Source organism: Lacerta agilis, chromosome 3 (assembly GCF_009819535.1).
Source record: "Lacerta agilis isolate rLacAgi1 chromosome 3, rLacAgi1.pri, whole genome shotgun sequence".
Classification (NCBI taxonomy): Eukaryota; Metazoa; Chordata; class Lepidosauria; order Squamata; family Lacertidae; genus Lacerta; species Lacerta agilis.
In genome coordinates, this window is record NC_046314.1 from 99638221 (window position 1) to 99651878 (window position 13658).

Genomic DNA, 13658 nt, shown 5'->3' on the forward strand with positions numbered 1-13658 from the left:
TAGCTCAAATCCTGCTTGCGAGTTCATCATGCTATATAATATTTCTTTAAGTGGTCCGGAAAAGGCATCCATTCTTCCATAAAACACTCATCTTTAGAGTCTCTCAATTTTGCTGTTAATTTTTGCCAGTTCTGCATAGTCCATTATCTTGCTCATCCGTTCTTCTTTTGTGGGAACTTCTTCCACTTCTGAGCAATAAAGAATCCTAGCTGCTGTTGTTACTGCTGGGATCACACTTCTGAGGGGAAACTTGCTTGCTCCTGAGTGAAAAGCTGCAGACATTCCCAAATGCAGACAGAGGGTTTTTCATTATGCATATTATCCCAAAAACCTGACAATGGATGCATGAATTGCTTGTACATCCACATTTTGCTGTTTCCAACACATGAAGACACTCTCAACAGTTTTCATCAATTCTTTTGGGAGCCAGTGTTGAAGCCGATGATGCTCTGAAGGCTGTAAACATCTGTTACATTTCAATTGCTTTAAGTGTCTTCCCCCGCTTAGTGCCCTCCAGATGTTTTAGACAACAACTTCCAGCATCCTTGATCATTGGCTATATTGGCTGGAGATTATGGGAGTTTGAGTCCAAACCATCTGGAAGGCATGAGATCGGGGAAGACTGTTTGAAGATAGTGTTCACTCTATAATTTATATCCCCGACCCCCACATGTGTTTACCTATCCCAAACATTTGGAATATGCAGAGTTGTGAATTAAAGAATCAGATAAAGTGTTGCCCTTACTTGTCGTCAGGTAATTAAGAAAGGGTACCCAGTGAGGTTGAAATCCAGAAGTGTAAACAAATGTTTATGAGGATCTTTCCTACTTAAACCTGACGGTGGGTTGAGATGGCACATCAGAATCTGATGGACTTTTTCAAGTCCTTAAAACCACTGGCTTCCATTGAGTATGCGGTACAAGGATTTGCAAGATGGCGTTTAGTAATAAACAAACAAACAAACAAACACACCCAAGGAAAAGAACACAGTGGAATTCTAATAATAAATATTTGCTTTTTCCAACTGCAGATTGATTTGGAACCAGAAGGAAGAGTGTATGTCATCATAGATCTTTCAGGGTCATCAGGTGAAGGTAAGACTGTTGGGTTTTTATCATATTCTGCCGTTAATAGCAGATTTATAGTACATTATTGGACGCATGGTTCAAGACTCCTTCCTCCAAAGATAAGAGTCTCTAGGTACAGTATATGTGCCACAGGGAGCTTGAGAAAACCAGGAGCTCCCTGTGATGCATACCTGTGTCAAACAAATATTCGCGGCAACCACATGCTCTTTTAAGTGGTGATGCTGTGGAAATTCAAAATCTAAGGTTGCAATTAGAAGGTGTGTAATTCTCAAACGTATTACGAGTTCCGGCTTTGAGATGATGAAGTTTAGGATTTTTTGTCATTAATCCAAACCAATTGATTAATTTATACTTTCTGTGCCTGCATGGTTGGCATGACACAGCCACACGTTGTCAGCTTGCGTGCATGCCCAGTTGTTTTTAATCTGTGGGTCTTTACTTTCCTGGAGGTAATTAAAATACCCTGATTCCAATGCACGTTACGTGTGGAATGATTTTATTGCGCTGAATCCTGTGATGAACCCGAATTTTTGTTGGTGATGGTTGGTGTGCCACTGCCTCCACCTGTTTCCACCTGCTTCATCTTGATCTACTGGCAGACGAAGCAAAGGAGATTTCCTTTTGCCAGTGAGCAAAGACTTTGTCATTCCAGCAGGCCACCAGCTGGCTCACGTGACAGGGTCTTCTGTGGGTGGGTTGGTGTTGTATATCGTCCTCCTTGTTGTGCTTTTCAGTAGTTTTACGCGTTGCCAGTGCTGCTTTCAATAGGGTTACTTACTTAACTGGTTTTTTTAAACAAAAATATTTATATGTAATGCATGTGTTTTTGTTATACCTGTTTTACTGGATGCCCTGAGCCCCTTTGGCTCCTGCACTGGGAGAATGGTGGGTTATCCATTAATTCATTAATTAAAGGGAGATCCAGGTATAAACTAAATCAATTATCTGGAAAACAAGTGGACCTTCGCCATATGGCTAAAACGCATTAAGATTGGGGCCACTGATGCTCCCAAGGAGACAGCGTGTTCCACAATATGTGAACATGTAGGGATCCATGACACATCAAAGATAAACAAGCCGTGGTTTTCTTTCTGTTGCAATTGGAAAGAACTTAATTTGCGCGGAGGTTAGGTATCTGCAACAGCAGGGCCATGTGGAGATCCAACCAGTTTGCCGCGACTGCATATTTAAATACATGTGTGATATTTTATCGGTTGCTGTATATGCTAGAAAAAGAAAGCCTAAGGATTGTGTTATACTGGAACTCACAATAAGAAAAGATAAGAAAAGAAGAAATGTATTTTCATAGGTTTTATACCGTATATATGAACTGTATATTTTGCACATACTGGGCTAGACCTTTACGTTAGGAAATAACCAATAAAATGTTCACAGTTATTATTATTCAGCCTGTTGCGCTTTGTGTATTGTGATAACTGCATTTGCGTAGCAAGGTATTGAATTTGCTTTGTATATGCTACCTTGGCATCTATTTGAAATGTAGGGTGGCCTAAAAATAAAAAAATGAAAATATCCATATTCTTCTGCATGTGGACAGCAAAAAGATAATAATAATAATAATATAATTTATTATTTGCACCCCGCCCATCTGGCTGGGTACACACATTTAAAGAAATGCTCGCCTGGTGAGCATGTGCATAGGTGAGCAAGACCCTGACAACTCATGTGTAGGAGAAACTAACTGTAATAATAATAATAATAATAATAATAATAATAATAATAATAATAATAATAATAATAATAATTTATTTGTACCCCGCCCATCTGGCTGGGTCTCCCCAGCCACTCTGGGCGGCTTCCACCAAACATTAAAATACATTTAAAATATCACAGTTTAAAAACTTCCCTAAACAGGGCTGCCTTCAGGTATTTTCTGAATGTCAGGTAGTTGTTTCTCTCTTTGACATCTGATGGGAGGGCGTTCCACAGGGCGGGCGCCACTACCAAGAAGGCCCTCTGCCTGGTTCCCTGTAGCTTTGCTTCTCGCAGTGAGGGAACCGACAGAAGGCCCTCGGCGCTGGATCTCAGCGTCTGGGCAGAATGATGGGGGTGGAGACGCTCCTTCAGGTATACTGGACCGAGGCCGTTTAGGGCTTTAAAGGTCAGCACCAACACTTTGAATTATGCTCAGAAACATACTGGGAGCCAATGTAGATCTCTCAGGACCGGTGTTATGTGGTCCCGGCGGCCACTCCCAGTCACCAGTCTAGCTGTCGTGTTCTGGATTAATTGCAGTTTCCAGGTCACCTTCAAAGATTTCCAGTTGCTCCTCGTTTCTCCCCCCACACACACACACTTTTGTCCTGCTTGGTGCATTTTATATTCTGTTATTAAATGGCAATATGCAACGATGTGTGTTGAGGTGAAATAATGAGTTCTTTTACTAGAAGCTTCTATATACCGCTTTTTATCATAATGAGCACTAAGTGGTGTGTCAAACACGAAGCAGCTAACTTTGTGGATGCAAGGCAGCATGGTGTGTCCCAAACAGCTACGCCCTCTCCTTGTCTCTCAGCACCTGCCACCTGCGGCGGCTGTCTCACTCTGCCTAACGGTAGAGCCGGTCATGCAGTATTCATTTATTAATTAAAAGAATTTGAAAACAAAACAGAGCAGGGCTTATTAGATCTGGTAACACTCCTAGTCCTTGAGTGGGAAACTGAGCTGAGCTGGTAAACCTGGATTCCGAGGTTTGTTTAGCTAGCAATTATCTGTGTGGCCTTAGGAAAAAAAGCCCTTCGTCAACATCTGCTTCCAATCTGTAAGAAAGGCGAAAAAGAATAATGACAGAGCCTGGTTGTGAAGTGGAGAGTTTTAAAGAGAGAGAGAGAGAGAGAGAGAGAGAGAGAGAGGTATTTTGTATGCAGCTACTATATGGATGATTAATAATCTGCACTTGCCTTTGGAACACCTTATAAAGCCCTCTCCTGACATCTCTGGGTGCTTGCCGCATCCTCCATTGATCAAGATGGCAAATGGCGAAAGCTAAAACAGCTCTGAAGGTAGCTAGCTGATGCACAGACGTCCTCACTGTTTACTACCTTGGCATGCTGAAGCGGCAAATCTATCAAGAAAAGCAGGAACGAGAAAACAGGAGTGTAGGAAACAGTTCCAAGGGTTCCATTATCTGTTTTGGCAAGGCCTGTCCCTCCTTTTGCTGCCTCTGAGCCCTGGTGTTAGCCTCCTGGTCCTATTTCATCTCAACCGTCTCCACCTCGTGGAAGCTGTTTTTTTCCTCCGTGTGCGTATGTGCGCCCTGCTGACATTGGCTGGGCCCAGAACAGCCTGCTTCATAATCTTCAACTCTGGTTATCACTGAGTCAGCAGTTTGGAGGAGAAAGCATTTCTCTTTTCTCCTCTCTTTGATGGAAAACGATAGTCTTTTAGCAGCACGGCATTCCTTCTTCTTTTGGCTCCTTTGGACGTTGGCGGCTGCCCAGGACCACATTGATTTTTCCATAGTAAGCAGCCTTTTTCTCTTTGGTAAGCATTATTTCTAGAAAAGAGTGCATCTACGGGCTCTTTCCCCCTCTTCTGCTCTTAGAGCAATGCCCTTTGTCTATGAAACATGCCCCGCTTGGTTCTCCTTGCAGTAGACACATTGAAATTAAATGGTCATAACTAAATCGGTCATAACTAAATTGGAAGAAATGGAGGCAGTGAGAGGATTTTACCTTCTTGGGCTCCATGATCACTGCAGATGGTGACAGCAGTCACGAAATTAAAAGACGCCTGCTTCTTGGGAGGAAAGCAATGACAAACCTAGACAGCATCTTAAAAAGCAGAGACATCACCTTGCCGACAAAGGTCCGTATAGTTAAAGCCATGGTTTTCCCAGTAGTGATGTACGGAAGTGAGAGCTGGACCATAAAGAAGACTGATCGCTGAAGAATTGACGCTTTTGAATTATGGTGCTGGAGGAGACTCTTGAGAGTCCCATGGACTGCAAAAAGATCAAATTTATCCATCCTTAAAGAAATCAGCCCCGAGTGCTCCCTGGAAGGACAGATCCTGAAGTTGAGGCTCCAGTATTTTGGCCACCTCATGAGAAGAGAAGACTCCCTGGAAAAGTCCCTGGTGTTGGGAAAGATGGAGAGCACAAGGAGAAGGAGACGACAGAGGATGAGATGGTTGGACAGTGTTCTCGAAGCGACTAGCATGAGTTTGGCCAAACTGCGGGACGCAGTGAAAGATAGGCGTGCCTGGTGTGCTCTGGTCCACAGGGTGACAAAGAGTCAGGAACGACTGAACAACTGAACAACAACAACAAAGTTTGTCTACTATTTGCAACAGGTCTACTCCGAGTCCTTTGGAATTCCTTCCCCTTGGATACAAGCCAGGCACCTACTGGAAAAGTCTTCCTCTTAAAGCAAACTGTTTAAGCCGAGATCTTTCCCAGTCTGCATTCGCATTTGAATTGCTTTAAATTTGTTTTCTATTGGTTCCTCAGTTTCTATTGGTTCCTCAGTGCCACCTTTCGCTCCTTGGGGGTGGGCGGGAGGTAGGGTGGGATATAAATTTAATTAATGTATAAGAAACTAAAATAGGGCCGCTCCATATAACGACATGCATCTTGACTGAAGATGCTCTCTGGTATTGCTTAGCAAGGCTAATCTCACATGGAAGATGGAGCAGGCTTGTTTTTCTCATCAGCACCCAGCCGTCGCTCCTGATAGGTGTCTAATCAGTTCCTGACATGACTTCTACAAAAATCCAGCCTTTCTGGGATTTGATGTTCCAATAAATTAATAAAATAACAGCAATTAGAAATCAAACCAGAATTATCTTTATTAAATATATTTCCAAGACAGCAATCTGGATTTACATAATAAATAATTAATACAGGAGGTGAGACGCAACATAACCAGACACTGGGAAGACATTTCTGGCACAAAGATGGACAATTGGTTCAAAACGGTTTGGGAAACAGCCCTCCTTGAGAGATTAACAAATAAACTGCAGTTGACACATGGACAGATCAAGAAAGATGACTTTACCCTGGTGTGGTTTAATTTCATAGCATATGCCAGTATTCCAGAAAATGAACAATCCCCCTCATTAGCATTTGGCTCAATCTGGTTGATATAAATGTAAAATTAAACATTAATTATTGTCTTCGCTTTGAACCTCACCTCCCACATTCATCAATATATGAACACCTTATATTGTTTCACTGGTAACATAAGAAGGGAAAAAGACTATTACTCATACGTAATCTAAGCAGAGCCCCAAGGGCTGCTGATTAGGCGTTTAGCTGTGCACTGTTGAATGTTATCTGTTAACTCTGTTCTGTCCTGTTTCCCTTTGTTTCTGTATTTGTTCAAACCAGTTCATGAACCAAGAACTTATGCTTTGACCTCTAATAACGAACCATATGCTGTAGATATCACTGCAAACTTATGCTATTCTTTGTGATATACAAATGATGTGAGAAAACTTGGGCCTGTTTATTATTATTATTATTTCTTTGTATCGTTTATTATTCCTATGATCCTTGTTTAGAGAACTCAATAAAAGTGGCTTTCCTCAAAGTTCTTACCTCCTCTAGACCTCCTTTAGGAAAGAGTTTGCCTCTGACTACAAGTTCATGCTGTGTATGGCAACACTCTCTAATAATTCATAAGTAGCTTTTGCAGCTACAACCCACTTGTCTGTTTCCCTGGAAGAGTGCACTTGATGCAAACTTTACACCAGCAGGTGTGACTCATTCCTTTTGTTTGGTGGGGGGGGGGGTGTGTGCCATAATGTTTCTTCCATGTTTGGTCGAAAGGCTAGAGAATGATTCACAGTTGCATCCTACTTCTCCATATTTCCTTTTGCCGTGTCTCCTCGAACCACAAAGTCTTTTTTTGCATCGAGGCAAGGTGATTAATTATGTTTGTCTGGTTGCCTGCACTTAACTGAAAATACAGGTTTGGATTTCGGCACAGGAGTGGGAAGATTAAGCTTCAGCAAAATATCACAGCTCGTGCATGTAGGTGGGATCCGTATGTGTCACCAGGAGCAGCACATGGAAATCTTTTGGTTTCCAAGTGAAGTTACTGTATTTACTCAAAGCTAAGGTGCCATTGTATCTAATGCGCACCCTAATTTTCACGTCGTCATTTGGCCAGAAAAGGTGCACATTACATTCGTGTAAATATGCTAACTCTTTATTGGAAGAAATGAGGCTGCTCAGTAGTGCCAGGACTACTGAGCACAGCAACACTTTCCAGTAGATCTTGCCCCCTATGAGGCAGTTGTGGGGACTGAAGGTCCCTGACTCTCCCCAGCTGCCTAAGCCTCTTCTTCTCCTGGGCCCTTCCCAAGCAATGTGAGACTCCACTGGCACACTTGTCTTTCCTCCTCCCTCTTCATACCTCTTCTGGTTCTGGAAGATTGTGGAAGAAGCAAACTTGTGGTATAAAATTTCTCATCAAGACAATGGAAAAGTGTTAAGAGTGATGTTACCCACATGTTTCTGCGATCAGAACAAAATGATAATTTGCACTAGGCTGATACAAACATGGGCAATCCTAGAAATAGCCCCCAAGTGTGATTGTGTAGTGGGTCCAGCTTTTGTGATCATGTGCACCCACCTATCCCCATGAGAAATGTAGTGTAACCAAAGCATATGTGGATACAGCTTGCACATTACAATCTTCCTATTCTTTTCTGGAATAGAAACATGGAGGCTGCCTTAAGCCATGCCAGACTCTGTGTTCATTTAGCCCAGTACAGTCTATTCTGACTGGCAGTGACTCTCCAAATGCAGCTCTTTCTCACCACCTGCTACCTGATTCCCCCCCCCCTTCTTCTTCTTCTACCTGGAGTTTCCAGGGGTTGCAGTTGGGACCTTTTTCCTCCCTGATATGAGAAATGGTCCCTCAAAATACAATATCTTTATGCAGTTGTCAGTGTGTGTTTATATAAATTTTAATGTGCATTTTGTTCAGTGACTGTAACCTTCTTGGTAGCCTCCACAATAATTTTGCTGGCACCAAATGAGACTTTCCGTGATCTGAATACTGTTATAAACTGGCCAGCTGCCTTTGACTTAGGCAGCCTGGAGGTATAGCTGTATGAATGGCTCCATCTGTCTGTATTATCATCAGGCTATTTATCTGGCCCCTCTCCAGTAGCCATAGCCATTTTCACTCATGACCCACAGACAATTAATCAGATTTCTCCATCTGAGCTCAGCGCTAGGATTCTTTGAGTCTGAAGATGTAGCAGAGTAATATATCCAGATATCAAAATTTGAATCTAAGATGCAAATCTCTGTTACAGATTTGCCTGCCTAGCTAGCACACAGTGCAACAAGCCAGTCTCTTGGGATAGCCAATGTGGTGCCCTCCCAAGTCCTGTGGACTACAAATCCCATCATCCCTGAAAATTGTTCATGGTGGTTGGGGCTGATGAGAGCTGTGGTCTAACAACATGTGGAAAGTGCCACATTGACTAGCCTTCTTTCTGATATGCTTGCTTTTCCATACCTAGAGATAGATGTCATTACATGGAAGAGCATTTCAACACATGCACTTTCTACCATGTAGTTATGGTGCATTCCAGAAAGGATTATTTCATAGAATCATTAGAATTGTAGGGTTGGAAGGGACCCTGAGGGTCATCTAGTCAAATGGACAGCAATGCAAGAATTTAAACTAGATCATACAAGACAGATGGCCATCCAGCCTCTGCTGGAAGGAGAGGAATCTCCAAGGAAGGAGAGCCTACCACCTCTTATGGGAATCTGTCCACTGTTGAACAGCTCTTGCTGTCAGAAAGTTCTTCCTGATGTTTAGACAGAATCACATTTCTTGTAAATTGAAGGCATTGGTTCGAGTCCTACCCTCCAGAGCAGGAGAAAACAAGCTCTTGATCGTCTTGGTCACCATCGTCTTCACATGTTCCAGCTTGTCAATATTGTTCCTAAATTGTGGTGCCCAGAACTTGACACAGTACTCCAGGTGGGGTCTGACCAATGGCATAAAAGAATGGTACAATTATAAGCCAAATGGGGACCAAGTAGGGCCAAGAGAGCCAAATGAGGACACAGTTCACTGTCCTGTCAGCAATTGTTCAGTATCACATTTGTAAGTGTGTGTTCTGGAAGTTCTTTATGGGTTTGTGTGTATTTTATACAGACACAAGTTGTTCTGTCCCAACTGCTTTCATTTTATCTTGGTTGACCTGTCAACCCTTTATTATTGTAGATTGATTGGTTGTTCCCAAGTAGACCATCTAATCCTGTTTATACCAGCTCTCCACAGAAAAATAAAAAAAATCTCCCACTGGCCTTGTTTTCTGCTTATCTGAGTTGCCACCTGGAAGGTCTGGCCTTGGATTATATTCTCACCTAATCCATACCACCTCTTTTGTTTCTTGTCAGATCCAAACACCCATTAATCCTTCCCTATCGAAGGATTCAATCATCTTCATTTATAAGTTGTTTGTTCTTTAAGTTGTGTTCCACTTACTAAAGTTTCTGATTGACATGGGAGTGTGAATTGGTATTGATGTTAGGTGGTATGAAAGAAATGAGTGCCCACAAAGCAAATATTTCAAAAGCAGTTGTGGATTTACTGTCCTATTGGTACTTGAGGCTCCCAGGGGAAGCAGGCAGAGTGCAGGTCAAGCAGGGAGCATTCAGCACCTTGGACAGCTCAGAGAGGTCCTGCTAAGAGGAGTTGTCTCTGCAGGGAGCTAGAGCCAATTGAAACTTTGTGTAGGTTGACCCAGCCTGAAGTGTGGATCACCTCCCTGGAAGTGCTGGCAGGCTAGTTGAAGGGCCCTCATTTTGTAGCCTTTGATTTATACAAGGCTCTGGGAGGCAGAGGTATCGCAGGGAACTTTTTCTTTCAGTCAGAGGATGGTGGCAGGGCTGTTTTCTCTGGCCAGGAGGGCCCTGAATAAAGTATTGGTGGTTTTCCCTGCAAGGAAACAGCCTGGACCTTGCCCTCATCTGCATCTTTAGCTAGGTACTGCTTCTTGCAAACAAATGAAACAAAACTCATTTTATTTCTTATTTTTTTTAATCATGAAAAGCAGGAGTTGTGCAAACACTGGGTGGTTTAATTTAATTCAGACACATCTGGAGGGAAGGTGGAAAAAAATACAGACTTGCAAAAATAAAATAATGCAGAGGCATAACACCACCAGTTAAAAATACAAAACACACTCCTGTAGGTGAGTGATCATAAACAAGCGGATTTGACAAGGATGTTAGGGGATCAACAGTCGAAAGTTAAGCATTTTTAAACGTCCACTCATTTTCTGACGGGAGAGATTTAAGCAAGCGCTTATCAACTCTACTGTTAAAATAAGTGAGCTTGAAAGCACAACACAGAGTTGCGATGGGAGAGAAACAGGTGCATGCATTTCTCTTCTGCCATAACTTTCAAGTGCTTTCAAGCCTGTTTTGTAAATTGAAATTTGTGGTGCCATTTCTCCAGTTGCAAAGGGAGTGTGAAACTAGCTCCCATTAAATGGTGTCTGGGCAGTTGGGAAGGGATTACCTTAGCAGATGCAGCAGCAATGACTTCCTTGTCCTTTTTTTATTATTAAATATTGTTCGCATGGAGGGTTTGCTTCTGCCACAGATGGACAGCCCTTCTCCTGCCTATATTTTCCTTCCCACCCAATGCCCTAGATGCAGTGTTGGAAGGGGTTTTTTGGAAATAGCAGCTGCCGCAAAACATCACGGCATCCCCTAGTGGCAGAATGCATTGGTTTTAGTAAGGATGTGGTGATGTCTTTCTTTTTAAAGGGGTAGGCTTCAAATGCAAACTCCCCCCCCCCCCCGCAACTTGAAGAGGCTGCTTCCTTTTTGAGTCAGGGCCACTGCCCTTTTGAGGCAAGTGAATAATTGACACACACACACACACACACACAGAGAGAGAGAGAGAGAGAGAGAGAGAGCTCTTTTGTGCTCTGATGAAGACTGTCTCTTTTTCTGCTATGCCCATTTTGAGCTGGACTTGATTCAATTCCTTAAAATAAAATAAAAATTATTTTTATTTTGGTTATTTAATTGAGTTGTACGCATCACGAAACTCTAAAAAATGGGCTATTATGCTCTCCACACTGCTATCCTATCAAAATAAAAAAAATGCCTGCTCTTCAATGGTGGGGGATTCCCATCTTAAATAGGATAGCTAATTGAAGGCTTTTCAAGTATTTGACTGGAATGCTCAAAACCCAACCAAAATTAGTTTTGCAGCGAGCAGGACAAGTTGCATTACAGGAGATTGGGCTAGAATAGATGATGCTTGAGGCCACCTACGATTCTCTGATTCTAGTTATTGGGGCCAGGGGGGTGGAAATTAGACCAAGTTGCCCATCAGTATACTAGGCAATGAGTCAGACCAGGCATAGGCAAACTCGGCCCTCCAGATGTTTTGGGACTACAACCCCCATCATCCCTAGCTAACAGGACCCAGTGGTTAGGGATGATGGGAGTTGTAGTCCCAAAACATTCTGGAGGGCCGAGTTTGCCCATGCCTGAGCCAGACCATTGGTCCATCTAGCTCAATATAGTCTACTCTGACTGGCAGTGGCTCTTCAGGGTTTCAGGCAGGGTTCTCTCCCAGCCTTACCTGCAGATGCTATGGACATTTTCCATGAAAAGCAGTTTTTTAATTTAAAAAAATCAGCTTATTATTTATCATATTCAATTTCTTGTTCACCGTAAGGTCCCAGGGCAGGTTGAAGCAATAAGATATACAATTTTAAACAAATAAAACAGCCATAAAATAAGAAAGGTGGCGAAGATGACAGGAGCAATTAGGAATATATCAAAGCAGAAATTGAAAGAAGAATGGAGGTATATGGAGATGTATTTGAAAAAAAAGAAGGACTAGTAACAGAATTGGTGAGATGCTTTAATTGATTACTCAAGGTGTAAAGGAATAATTTTGAAAAGGAGACGAAGCATAGGAATGTTATATATTTCAAGATAATCAATATATATTTCAAGATAATCAAAAGCAATATGAAGTCAATTTTTATTGTATGTGTGTTTGATTTTAAATTTGATGTGTATGGTTTGAATATCTAATAAAGATTATTTTTAAATTAAAAAATAAGAAAGGTGTAAAAGAGTATATACGTATTTTTCCGTGTATAAGACTCCCCCATGCATAAGACACCCCCTATTTTTGGGGACTCCAAATTAAGAAAACACCCCTCATCACTACCTGTGTATAAGACGAGCAACAATTTTAAACCATTTTTTTTTGGTAAAAAAACAACAACACCTAGCCTTATACATGGAAAAATACAGTATTTACAGTAGATAAATAAATGAGCGAGTTAAATGAACTTGGATATGCAGAAGACACTAAAACATTAATTTAAGGAAACATAGAAAGAGGGGGAAGGAAGTCAAAATTTGGAAATGTTAAATTGATTGTAAAACCAACGAAATGCATAAATTTGAAAAACAAAAATAAAAAATCTAAAAGCAGCTAAAAGCCCATAAAACAACTCAAAACAAATTACACGTAAAGCCATCATCATTAAAACACTGACCTTTTTTTGTGTAGATCTTTAAAAACCTGTATAGGTAACCAAATTTTGTGTCTGTATAGGCTTGGTGTTATGATTATGCTTTTTAAAAATTGCAGCATAATCTGATACATATTTATTCAGAAATAAGCTTTGCTGTGGTCTAGTAACTGTGTGTAAAGTTCTTCTTCTTTTTTGGCAGATCAATTTCTGGGGTGGCTCAGGAACAATAATATACTTTGTGGTGCCGTGGTTAGAATTTTGGACTAGGACAAGTGAATTCAGGGCTCAGATGCCCAACTCAGCTGCAATCTCACTGGGTGACCTTGGGCCAGTCATTAGGGGTGATAGAATGGAGGTGGGCAAGGGGAGAGCCACATATATTGCCTTGAGTTCCTTGTAGGAAAAGGTGGGCTACAAAAGTGGAGGAAATAAACACAATACATCTATTTCTTGTGATGGAATTGTCTCAGAAATGTACCTTCTTTTGCCCATGTAATGGATTTCCCTCTAGACCGAGCGTTGCTTTGTGGTTTTCGGACCATTTTATTAGATTCCAATAACAATTAAAACAATTTAGCCCGTAACGACAGATAACTCAAACACTTAGAAAGTCTTAGCACAGGTAAGCCTTTAAAAGGCTTTTGGCCGCCTTCGTTTTTTATTTTCCATTCAGCTGTGGCAGAGAGCAGCCTTTGTTTGCAAAATCTGGAATGAATTAGTGCGCTATGATTACTTGCAGGCCTCCAGCTTAACGAAGAAAAATAAGGTTCAGGGCAATATACCCATGCAATATTGCAATAAAACACAGGTGGTTTCCATTTTCTTGTCCTTCCCCACTTCCCTTTGCTATGGGAGACAATGGCAGAGCTCAAGAGTAATTGCAACAAGACCAAGACCTTGGCTGCTCCAATTTCTTACCATTACCTTTTAATGGCTAAGGTCTAGTTGCAGCAGGAACCCGTCGGATGGATAGCTCGTGGGCTTCTGTTTTATAGATGGAAACATATTGATTGCAGTGCCAAGCAAGTATTATTTATTTTGAATCATTGAGACAAATCA

General features: G+C 41.7%; 1 protein-coding gene across 1 annotated transcript in view; it reads left to right on the top strand.

Annotated features, from left to right (window-relative positions):
- The first annotated feature begins 1019 nt into the window (after window positions 1-1019).
- The window catches only part of LOC117044287 (protein kinase C epsilon type), a 153680-nt gene continuing 141041 nt past the window's right edge, over window positions 1020-13658 (top strand). The window contains exon 1 of the mRNA XM_033144901.1: window positions 1020-1094. The gene's annotated coding sequence lies outside the window, so the exon portion shown is untranslated. The remainder of the gene's footprint in view (window positions 1095-13658) is intronic.